Raw genomic sequence first — 13,022 nt, forward strand, 5'->3', positions numbered from 1 at the left:
CTTAGGTAAAAACATTGAGCAAAGTTTAGAATTACGAAAGGTTTTTAACTTAAATGTCTCCAACGATTCACAAATCACGGATCGAAATTCAAGAGACTTTTGAATGTCTGGATAAGATGAATAGTAAGACTGGAAAAATTTAGGATAAATGCATCTGCAAGACAAGAGGTTTTGAGCATTTATGTTTATAGTACATATATGTCGGCCGTCTTCGGAGGAATTGTATTCACAATGATACATTTTTAAATGCTTAAGATGGGGAGATGATATCTCAAGATTGTTTTGACTGAACATGCAAAGATCAAACGACAATGACTCAAGAACATGACAATTCAACAAGATCTTCTTAAAATCTTCATCTTCATCTAGACGAAACCCTCCAAGAGTAAGTTTCTCTAGCCTAGGTAAACTTATTGAATTCGGTATTTCAAGCTTTCGAAAATCAGAATGGTTATAAGCATATTTCAACTTTAATATCCTCAACGATTTCGAAGTGAATATGGAAACAAGAGGTAATTGATATATTATGTCACCTCTGAGATAATCAAGATATAGTACTTCAAGGTTGTTGGTTTCAATACATTTAGAAATACCATGATTTGGAAGTTTAAACAAAGAATCATCATATCTTAAACAAAAGCTCGAAATAGGACAAGGATCGTCTCGAAGATTTAATAAATTATCAACAAAATCACAAAACTCAACTTTATGAATATATGTGCGACGACGACGGAAACTTAAATGACTATATTGGCGAATGAAATTTAGATACGGAAGAGATTTCCAAACATACCTCCATCTTTTAGATAAAATACAAGTCTGGATGGCTTCTCTCAACTCAGTAAGAGAGTGGATACGATGAATAATGTCTAGTGGTAACTCACTAATCCTGTCTTTTTCATCTTCTACTTTTTCTTCTTCGTCCCACCAGAACATATTATTATTTTAGCTACTACGTGATAATTACTAGGGTTCGACAATCCTCCTCCGGATTGATATAGAAGCAGCAAAACCCTAACTTGTTGATCAAGTTAAATCCTAAAATCTTGCGGCGGTTTGTTCAAAATCCTAAAATCATGCCTTAAAAAGTGATCACGGAATCGGATACTATTCTCGTACAAAATCTTGCTAACATTCAACAACGGTTTTATAGTACTTACAAATGGTCGGGGGCGCTTTCGAAAAATTAAAAGCTGGAGGCGCCTATAAAACTTTATTTCTTGAGGCTCTGTGACTTTTTTTTGGGAAATTTTATATACATTCACCGTTTTTACCCGCCACACTCACATTAGGGTTGACTTGGTTAATTTGATTTGACCGAGCCAAATTTACTCACACTCACAAGTCAATATTTGTCAAGCTCATTAAAGAAAACCTAAAAATCAAACATCCAAAAATCAACCACATCTATACCCCCACCAGTTTAAGTTTTTTTGTGAGTAGAAACATCCAAAGTCAAACAGTTATCTTGCTACCAGGTCATGTTCAAAAGTTTGAAGGTTTTTATTGGTGTTTCAACGGTGAAAACAGTGGAAAATGGTGAAACTTCATATCCTTATTTTGATCCAAATAAAATTATGAAAACTAAAGAATCGCCCACTAAAAAAGTACGTAAACATCCATGAATCTTCGTTTTAAGTTTTTCTTAAGTGAAAGTGATGTTATTCTTGAAGAGCAAAAAGCAAAGAAGATAACCTATCGGAGGTATCAGACCGAACCGTTGTATTACAAGTCGACACGAAGCTACCGACATGTAATGGAACTACTCAGTTTGACAATGTCGATGTGTTGTGTAATCTGTCGGTTGTGTCTTACCGATATGCAAACAACAATGTTGGAATTTTGTAGAGTGGAGAACCTACTTATTTTTTTTATTTCCCTAAATAATGTAGGATGATCACTCCATTCGTAGAGGAACCGTTTTGGTACTTGAGTCCTTTTTTGTCATCAAGTCTTATCAACGCACTATAATTGTATCTTTATTCACTTGGCAAAGTCCGGATCTCAGACTTTCTTTCCATTATTTGATGGTCCAAATGAAGGCGAGAAGCATAAAATTATATGTCTTGGATACATAGGAAGCACACATTTTGTCAGAGTAAACTTAAAAGTCGATGCTCCACTTCCAACCTTTTCAAAACAATGGAAACGATATGCAAGTGTCGCTGCTATGAGATGGTTTGATTTATATGAAGACATATTGTCAATGGAGATTTAATCTTTGACCCAAGCGTTCCTCTTATGAACAGTGTGACATAATATTAGTTGAGTAATTCTGCAATTGACATAATAAAATGATGAAAAGTTTATTTTATCAATTTATGATCATAAAAATATTTTATTTATCTTCTTAGTGATAGAAAATTTATTAAAGAACTTCCAATGTTGCTTTCTGTTATCTGTCGGTAGGATGGTACCGACAAGTTGTATTATTTATCGGTTCTATCTCTCTGAACATTTGAGTTAGGTGTCGGTTTCATGTTACCGAAGAAAAGCATAACAAGTTGGTCAAGGGTTTTGACCAAACTCGAGCAGCTTCTTTTAATTCTTCATACCGAAACAAATTTAGTGTAACATTCTACAAATTGTTGGCCTTCTTCAACAGTCTTGTTACAAACATAAGATATTCATAACCTTTATAGTTATCAATATATAGAGATGGACCTGGACCATAAATCACGACCTCTTTAAGGTGATGGAAGTTGCATCCTTGGAGCGAGACTTTTATTAGTTTCAATTCGTTATCATCCCCCGAATTTATCCTCATAATAAGAGACTCTACGTTAGGAGATATCTCAAGTAAGTGTGATATTACATTGATGGAGTCTCGCAAGAGCCACGTCTTGAGCTCCAAACATGTAAGGTTACGAAACTCAAGTAGATTATCTAATAATGACGGAGCTTCTGAGAGTAACATAATGACTAAATATGATAATGTTAGAACTTTCACTTTATGAAAAGCTCTAAGTAATTTAACAATGGGTCGTAAATATAATTTTCTCGTCTGATCATCAATATTTGGTGTTTCACACTTAAAAGTATCTCTTGCTTTGGCGAATTCCAAGTCAATATTAGCATTAACTAATGTGCTAAAGTTCCCTGTCTCAAAGTATTTCCATTCCAAACTATCAAATTGAAGTGATCTGAGATTTGGAGCATATAACTTGATCGATTCAGCAGCTCCCCTACAAATTTCCAAATGCTTAAGTTGAAGACCACAAATATCAAGGATGTTGTCACCAAACTCACATTTTTTTAGAGACACTGATTCAAGAAGTGGACAACTTGAAAACATACCGTTAAGAGCATCAGTCTAACCTTCAAGACCAACTAGAACAAGTTTCTTGAGCTTAGGTAAAAACATTGAGCAAAGTTTAGAATTACGAAAGGTTTTTAACTTAAATGTCTCCAACGATTCACAAATCACGGATCGAAATTCAAGAGACTTTTGAATGTCTGGATAAGATGAATAGTAAGACTGGAAAAATTTAGGATAAATGCATCTGCAAGACAAGAGGTTTTGAGCATTTATGTTTATAGTACATATATGTCGGCCGTCTTCGGAGGAATTGTATTCACAATGATACATTTTTAAATGCTTAAGATGGGGAGATGATATCTCAAGATTGTTTTGACTGAACATGCAAAGATCAAACGACAATGACTCAAGAACATGACAATTCAACAAGATCTTCTTAAAATCTTCATCTTCATCTAGACGAAACCCTCCAAGAGTAAGTTTCTCTAGCCTAGGTAAACTTATTGAATTCGGTATTTCAAGCTTTCGAAAATCAGAATGGTTATAAGCATATTTCAACTTTAATATCCTCAACGATTTCGAAGTGAATATGGAAACAAGAGGTAATTGATATATTATGTCACCTCTGAGATAATCAAGATATAGTACTTCAAGGTTGTTGGTTTCAATACATTTAGAAATACCATGATTTGGAAGTTTAAACAAAGAATCATCATATCTTAAACAAAAGCTCGAAATAGGACAAGGATCGTCTCGAAGATTTAATAAATTATCAACAAAATCACAAAACTCAACTTTATGAATATATGTGCGACGACGACGGAAACTTAAATGACTATATTGGCGAATGAAATTTAGATACGGAAGAGATTTCCAAACATACCTCCATCTTTTAGATAAAATACAAGTCTGGATGGCTTCTCTCAACTCAGTAAGAGAGTGGATCGATGAATAATGTCTAGTGGTAACTCACTAATCCTGTCTTTTTCATCTTCTACTTTTTCTTCTTCGTCCCACCAGAACATATTATTATTTTAGCTACTACGTGATAATTACTAGGGTTCGACAATCCTCCTCCGGATTGATATAGAAGCAGCAAAACCCTAACTTGTTGATCAAGTTAAATCCTAAAATCTTGCGGCGGTTTGTTCAAAATCCTAAAATCATGCCTTAAAAAGTGATCACGGAATCGGATACTATTCTCGTACAAAATCTTGCTAACATTCAGCAACGGTTTTATAGTACTTACAAATGGTCGGGGGCGCTTTCGAAAAATTAAAAGCTGGAGGCGCCTATAAAACTTTATTTCTTGAGGCTCTGTGACTTTTTTTTGGGAAATTTTATATACATTCACCGTTTTTACCCGCCACACTCACATTAGGGTTGACTTGGTTAATTTGATTTGACCGAGCCAAATTTACTCACACTCACAAGTCAATATTTGTCAAGCTCATTAAAGAAAACCTAAAAATCAAACATCCAAAAATCAACCACATCTATACCCCCACCAGTTTAAGTTTTTTTGTGAGTAGAAACATCCAAAGTCAAACAGTTATCTTGCTACCAGGTCATGTTCAAAAGTTTGAAGGTTTTTATTGGTGTTTCAACGGTGAAAACAGTGGAAAATGGTGAAACTTCATATCCTTATTTTGATCCAAATAAAATTATGAAAACTAAAGAATCGCCCACTAAAAAAGTACGTAAACATCCATGAATCTTCGTTTTAAGTTTTTCTTAAGTGAAAGTGATGTTATTCTTGAAGAGCAAAAAGCAAAGAAGATAACCTATCGGAGGTATCAGACCGAACCGTTGTATTACAAGTCGACACGAAGCTACCGACATGTAATGGAACTACTCAGTTTGACAATGTCGATGTGTTGTGTAATCTGTCGGTTGTGTCTTACCGATATGCAAACAACAATGTTGGAATTTTGTAGAGTGGAGAACCTACTTATTTTTTTTATTTCCCTAAATAATGTAGGATGATCACTCCATTCGTAGAGGAACCGTTTTGGTACTTGAGTCCTTTTTTGTCATCAAGTCTTATCAACGCACTATAATTGTATCTTTATTCACTTGGCAAAGTCCGGATCTCAGACTTTCTTTCCATTATTTGATGGTCCAAATGAAGGCGAGAAGCATAAAATTATATGTCTTGGATACATAGGAAGCACACATTTTGTCAGAGTAAACTTAAAAGTCGATGCTCCACTTCCAACCTTTTCAAAACAATGGAAACGATATGCAAGTGTCGCTGCTATGAGATGGTTTGATTTATATGAAGACATATTGTCAATGGAGATTTAATCTTTGACCCAAGCGTTCCTCTTATGAACAGTGTGACATAATATTAGTTGAGTAATTCTGCAATTGACATAATAAAATGATGAAAAGTTTATTTTATCAATTTATGATCATAAAAATATTTTATTTATCTTCTTAGTGATAGAAAATTTATTAAAGAACTTCCAATGTTGCTTTCTGTTATCTGTCGGTAGGATGGTACCGACAAGTTGTATTATTTATCGGTTCTATCTCTCTGAACATTTGAGTTAGGTGTCGGTTTCATGTTACCGAAGAAAAGCATAACAAGTTGGTCAAGGGTTTTGACCAAACTCGAGCAGCTTCTTTTAATTCTTCATACCGAAACAAATTTAGTGTAACATTCTACAAATTGTTGGCCTTCTTCAACAGTCTTGTTACAAACATAAGATATTCATAACCTTTATAGTTATCAATATATAGAGATGGACCTGGACCATAAATCACGACCTCTTTAAGGTGATGGAAGTTGCATCCTTGGAGCGAGACTTTTATTAGTTTCAATTCGTTATCATCCCCCGAATTTATCCTCATAATAAGAGACTCTACGTTAGGAGATATCTCAAGTAAGTGTGATATTACATTGATGGAGTCTCGCAAGAGCCACGTCTTGAGCTCCAAACATGTAAGGTTACGAAACTCAAGTAGATTATCTAATAATGACGGAGCTTCTGAGAGTAACATAATGACTAAATATGATAATGTTAGAACTTTCACTTTATGAAAAGCTCTAAGTAATTTAACAATGGGTCGTAAATATAATTTTCTCGTCTGATCATCAATATTTGGTGTTTCACACTTAAAAGTATCTCTTGCTTTGGCGAATTCCAAGTCAATATTAGCATTAACTAATGTGCTAAAGTTCCCTGTCTCAAAGTATTTCCATTCCAAACTATCAAATTGAAGTGATCTGAGATTTGGAGCATATAACTTGATCGATTCAGCAGCTCCCCTACAAATTTCCAAATGCTTAAGTTGAAGACCACAAATATCAAGGATGTTGTCACCAAACTCACATTTTTTTAGAGACACTGATTCAAGAAGTGGACAACTTGAAAACATACCGTTAAGAGCATCAGTCTAACCTTCAAGACCAACTAGAACAAGTTTCTTGAGCTTAGGTAAAAACATTGAGCAAAGTTTAGAATTACGAAAGGTTTTTAACTTAAATGTCTCCAACGATTCACAAATCACGGATCGAAATTCAAGAGACTTTTGAATGTCTGGATAAGATGAATAGTAAGACTGGAAAAATTTAGGATAAATGCATCTGCAAGACAAGAGGTTTTGAGCATTTATGTTTATAGTACATATATGTCGGCCGTCTTCGGAGGAATTGTATTCACAATGATACATTTTTAAATGCTTAAGATGGGGAGATGATATCTCAAGATTGTTTTGACTGAACATGCAAAGATCAAACGACAATGACTCAAGAACATGACAATTCAACAAGATCTTCTTAAAATCTTCATCTTCATCTAGACGAAACCCTCCAAGAGTAAGTTTCTCTAGCCTAGGTAAACTTATTGAATTCGGTATTTCAAGCTTTCGAAAATCAGAATGGTTATAAGCATATTTCAACTTTAATATCCTCAACGATTTCGAAGTGAATATGGAAACAAGAGGTAATTGATATATTATGTCACCTCTGAGATAATCAAGATATAGTACTTCAAGGTTGTTGGTTTCAATACATTTAGAAATACCATGATTTGGAAGTTTAAACAAAGAATCATCATATCTTAAACAAAAGCTCGAAATAGGACAAGGATCGTCTCGAAGATTTAATAAATTATCAACAAAATCACAAAACTCAACTTTATGAATATATGTGCGACGACGACGGAAACTTAAATGACTATATTGGCGAATGAAATTTAGATACGGAAGAGATTTCCAAACATACCTCCATCTTTTAGATAAAATACAAGTCTGGATGGCTTCTCTCAACTCAGTAAGAGAGTGGATACGATGAATAATGTCTAGTGGTAACTCACTAATCCTGTCTTTTTCATCTTCTACTTTTTCTTCTTCGTCCCACCAGAACATATTATTATTTTAGCTACTACGTGATAATTACTAGGGTTCGACAATCCTCCTCCGGATTGATATAGAAGCAGCAAAACCCTAACTTGTTGATCAAGTTAAATCCTAAAATCTTGCGGCGGTTTGTTCAAAATCCTAAAATCATGCCTTAAAAAGTGATCACGGAATCGGATACTATTCTCGTACAAAATCTTGCTAACATTCAACAACGGTTTTATAGTACTTACAAATGGTCGGGGGCGCTTTCGAAAAATTAAAAGCTGGAGGCGCCTATAAAACTTTATTTCTTGAGGCTCTGTGACTTTTTTTTGGGAAATTTTATATACATTCACCGTTTTTACCCGCCACACTCACATTAGGGTTGACTTGGTTAATTTGATTTGACCGAGCCAAATTTACTCACACTCACAAGTCAATATTTGTCAAGCTCATTAAAGAAAACCTAAAAATCAAACATCCAAAAATCAACCACATCTATACCCCCACCAGTTTAAGTTTTTTTGTGAGTAGAAACATCCAAAGTCAAACAGTTATCTTGCTACCAGGTCATGTTCAAAAGTTTGAAGGTTTTTATTGGTGTTTCAACGGTGAAAACAGTGGAAAAGGGTGAAACTTCATATCCTTATTTTGATCCAAATAAAATTATGAAAACTAAAGAATCGCCCACTAAAAAAGTACGTAAACATCCATGAATCTTCGTTTTAAGTTTTTCTTAAGTGAAAGTGATGTTATTCTTGAAGAGCAAAAAGCAAAGAAGATAACCTATCGGAGGTATCAGACCGAACCGTTGTATTACAAGTCGACACGAAGCCACCGACATGTAATGGAACTACTCAGTTTGACAATGTCGATGTGTTGTGTAATCTGTCGGTTGTGTCTTACCGATATGCAAACAACAATGTTGGAATTTTGTAGAGTGGAGAACCTACTTATTTTTTTTATTTCCCTAAATAATGTAGGATGATCAATCCATTCGTAGAGGAACCGTTTTGGTACTTGAGTCCTTTTTGTCTTGAAGTCTTATCAACGCATTATAATTGTATCTTTATTCACTTGGCAAAGTCCGGGTCTCAGACTTTCTTTCCATTATTTGATGGTCCAAATGAAGGCGAGAAGCATAAAATTATATGTCTTGGATACATAGGAAGCACACATTTTGTCAGAGTAAACCTAAAAGTCGATGCTCCACTTCCAACCTTTTCAAAACAATGGAAACGATATGCAAGTGTCGCTGCTATGAGATGGTTTGATTTATATGAAAGACATATTGTCAATGGAGATTTAATCTTTGACCCAAATGTTCCTCTTATGAACAGTGTGACACAATATTAGTTGAGTAATTCTGCAATTGACATAATAAAATGATGAAAAGTTTATTTTATCAATTTATGATCATAAAAATATTTTATTTATCTTTTACTGATAGAAAATTTATTAAAGACCTTCGAATGTTGCTTTCTGTTATCTGTCGGTAGGATGGTACCGACAAGTTGTATTATTTATCGGTTCTATCTCTCTGAACATTTGAGTTAGGTGTCGGTTTCATGTTACCGAAGAAAAGCATAACAAGTTGGTCAAGGGTTTTGACCAAAATGTGAGTGAAGTGATAAGAGGGTGTATTTGGGTAAAAATGGGTATAAGGGGTGAGTGTAGATAACGGTGAGTATATAGGGTAAAAACGGTAAGCGTATATAACATTTCCCTAATATCTGCAAGATTCTCTTCATAGAGCCTTCGAAAGCTTACGTAACTTTCCTTTCTCCAGTCAGAAAGCCTCATGGGAAAAGAAAGAACCTATTCAACATAGTCTAATCAAAACTCTAAATCCCTCTCCTACTTTCAAAACTCTATAGATGATAAAACGATGTCTTACTTACAATTGTAAACCCTAGTTTTTTGCGTTCTCTATTCTTAAACTCCAGCAATATGTTGGTTTTACATTTTTTTATGTTTAAGATGAAACAGAAAAATTTAATTCCTGTTTCTAGGTTTCAAAGTTCGGAACTTTTGAATTGTTGGTTGATCTTTGTTTATGTTTTTGAACAATTCAATGGCCTTTGATGATGATGTTTGGTTACTTAATTTCAATATGTTGAAGAAACTCATGAACTAGGACGGTATGAGGCTTCACAGTGTTTTGTGGATGATGAGAATTCAAAATTAACTGTTATCCCTGCCTGATATTTATGCTGTTTAATTTTAATCGGACACATAAAACGTTGTTTTCTAAACAAATCTATATGAATGCATGTAATTTGTATAGTTAGATTCTTAATCTCTCAATATGTATTTATATTGCTTCTAGTAGTTCATTTGAATTGATCTCAAGTCTGATTTTTTGGTGAAAATATGGTATTGATTATCTACCATAGAGTCTTTGTCCTAAATTATGCTAGACTAATTATGTTATTTGGTTCCGACCCATTGATGATTTGCTTAGAAATTATGTGACGGAAAGAATATTTTTACAAAAAATTAGTTGGTAGATCATCTTGTTTGAGCCATGGTGATGTATTCCTTAGTGTTGTTAGTGTCTTAGTGGTTGTTTTCTTAGTATATGTAGATGGGATAATGAGATGAAGCATAGGAAGGTGGAAGAGTTTGCCAATGAGATTATAGGTGAGAAGATAAAGTGTGTGTAAGTGTAATGTGTGTGCCCTTGCAAAAGGGTTAAGACAAATAAAATGCATAAATCAGCTAAGTTACGTCTTTACTCATATTCTGAACCAACTAAGCTAAGACAAATTACACCATTCACACTAGTTAGAAAATTTTAATATTTCAAAGACTCAAATGAGAAAACAAAGAAACAAACATTCTGGAACCAAGCAAACTAGTAAAAAAGTTCAAACTGTAACAGTATTAAGACGACCAAATAGGAACACGACTGCACCAAAAGGATGTTCTCAACATATAGTTTATGCACATAAACATTTTTCACTGATGATTAACTAGGAGTTGGTAAAACGGGTACGAATTCAAAGTACTTGAAAATATTATACTAGATGAAACAATCTGTTTGGGAATCCAAGCATCATTATAAACAAATTTTTTTTGCTTAAACAATCACATTAACTCATAGAAACTCACAATCAATCATAGCCTACCAGTGAAGTTGTTCATGACCAATTGCTAGGGCATACTTTGAAAAACAAGAATGTTACAAATGGAGAGACTCTTGGGAAATTTTCTGCGAGCCGAGCAGCTTCCGTTAGCTCTTTGTCCGTAGACAAATTTAGTGTCACCTTCCGCAAATTGTTGGCCTTCTTCAACAATATTGTTAGAAATGTAAGATTATCATAACCTTTAAAATGTTTGAAAAATGACGGACCATAAATCTCGACCTCTTTAAGGTGATGGAAGTTGCATCTTTGGAGCGAGACTTTTATTGGTTTCAATCCTTTATCATTACCCACATTTGTCCTCATAATAAGGGACTCTATGTCTGGAGATATCTCAAGTAAGTGTGATATTACATTGATAGAGTCTCTTAAAAGCCACGTTGAGAGGTCCAAACGTGTAAGATTACTAAACTCAAGTAGATTTTCTAATAATGACGGAGCTTCTGAGAGTAACATAATGAGTAAAGGTGATAATGTCAGATCTTCCGCATTACGAAAAGCTCTAAGTAATTTAACAATCTGTGGTAAATATAATTTTCTCATCTGATCGTTAATTTTTGGTTTTTTCCAACTATAAGTAACTTCTTCGGCGAAACTCAAGTCAATATTAGCACTAACTAATGTGCTCAAGCTCCCTGCATCAAAGTATTTCCACTTGAGACTATCAAAATGAAGTGATAAGAGATTTGGAGCATATAGCTTGATCGATTCAACGGCTCCCTCATAAATTTCCAAATGCTTAAGTTGAAGACCAAAAATATCAAGGATGTTGTCACCAAACTCACAGTTTTTTAGGGACAACGATTCAAGAAGTAGACAACTTGAGAACATACTATTAAGAGCATCAGTCGCACCTTCAAGACCAATTAGAACAAGTTTCTTGAGCTTAGGTAAATACTTTGATCCATCTTGCACACAAACTTTAAGATCACCATAAGTTTCCAACTTAAATGTCTCCAATGATTCGCAAATCAGGGATTTAAATTCAAGAGACCTTTGAATTTGTGAATCACATGAATAATCAGTATAGAATGTAGGATAATGGCATTCGAATGACAAGAGATTAGGAGCATTTATATTTATAGTACATGTTTGCTGGTTGTTGTATGACGACTCAATGTATTTTTTCTTTTTCTTTTTCTTTTTTTTGTTGAGAGCGCGGTCAATGAGGTCGGGGTCAATGGGGTCAATGTATTGACAACTAGACATTTTTAAATGCTTAAGATGGGGAGAAGATATATCAAGGTTTTTTTGGTTGAATATGCATCTATGAAATGACAATGACTCGAGAACATGACAATTCAACAAGATCTTCTTAATATCACCATCTTCATCTAGCCGAAACCCTCCGAGAGTAAGTTTCTCTAGCCTAGGTAAACTCATTGAATTCAGTATGTCAAGCTTTGGAAAATCAAAATATCCATTCTCATAATGCAACTCTAATCTCTTCAAATATTTCGAAGTAAATATGGTATCAAGAGGTAATTGATTTTTTATGTCATCACTAAGATTGTCAACATGTAGTTCTTCAAAGTTGTCACGAACATGTAATACTTTATTAACAAAATCACTAAACTTAATCTCAGAACCATAATTTGTGTCAAGGAAATTTAGATATGGAAGAGATTTCCAAACATACCTCCAGTCTTTAGATAAAATACAAGTCTGGATGGCTTTTCTCAACGTAAGAAAAGAGACGATCCGATGTTTAATCTCTAGTGGTAACACGCTAATCCTGTCTACTTTTTCTTCTACTCCTTTTTCTTCTTCTTCTTCTTCTTCCTCCCACCAGAACATCTTAATATTATTATCTACGCACAAATTACTAGGTTTAACGAGATCCTCCTCCGGATTTATATAAAACCAGCAAAACCCTAACTTGTCCATTAAGTCAAATCCTAAAATCTTGCCTTAATCACGAAATCGGATCCTATTCTCGTGCAAAATCTTTCTTATATTTAGCAACGGTTTTATCCTACTTGCTGAAAATGGTCGGGGCGCTTTCAACAAAAAAAAAAACAGAAGGCGCCTATAGAACTTTATTTCTCGAGGGCCAGCACTTTGGGGAAAGCAAAATAGTTTCCGGGGTGTGAAGACTTGGTTAATTTTGTTTGATTTTTGTTTATGTTTGGTTTACTCAATTGCAATATGTTGAAGAAACTCATGAACTAGGACAGTCTGAGGCTTCACAAAATATGTAATTATACTGCTTTTAGTAGGTCGTTTGAATTGATCTAAACACTGATTTTTTTTTTGTGAAAATATGCTAT

At 34.2% G+C, this 13,022-nt stretch overlaps 2 non-coding genes across 2 annotated transcripts; both read left to right on the forward strand.

Moving 5' to 3' along the window:
* Positions 1–9,683: 9,683 nt before the first annotated feature.
* LOC147537075 (small nucleolar RNA snoR20a) lies at positions 9,684–9,756 on the forward strand. The gene has a single exon (XR_015226788.1). It is a non-coding gene; the product is annotated as a small nucleolar RNA snoR20a (small nucleolar RNA).
* Positions 9,757–9,765: 9 nt separating this feature from the next.
* On the forward strand, positions 9,766–9,845 carry LOC147537076 (small nucleolar RNA R38). Its single transcript, XR_015226835.1, has one exon. It is a non-coding gene; the product is annotated as a small nucleolar RNA R38 (small nucleolar RNA).
* Positions 9,846–13,022: the final 3,177 nt, after the last annotated feature.

This window comes from Eschscholzia californica, unplaced genomic scaffold (assembly GCF_041429995.1).
Source record: "Eschscholzia californica isolate CP2 unplaced genomic scaffold, dmEscCali1.0.p SCAF_5, whole genome shotgun sequence".
Lineage (NCBI taxonomy): Eukaryota > Viridiplantae > Streptophyta > Magnoliopsida > Ranunculales > Papaveraceae > Eschscholzia > Eschscholzia californica.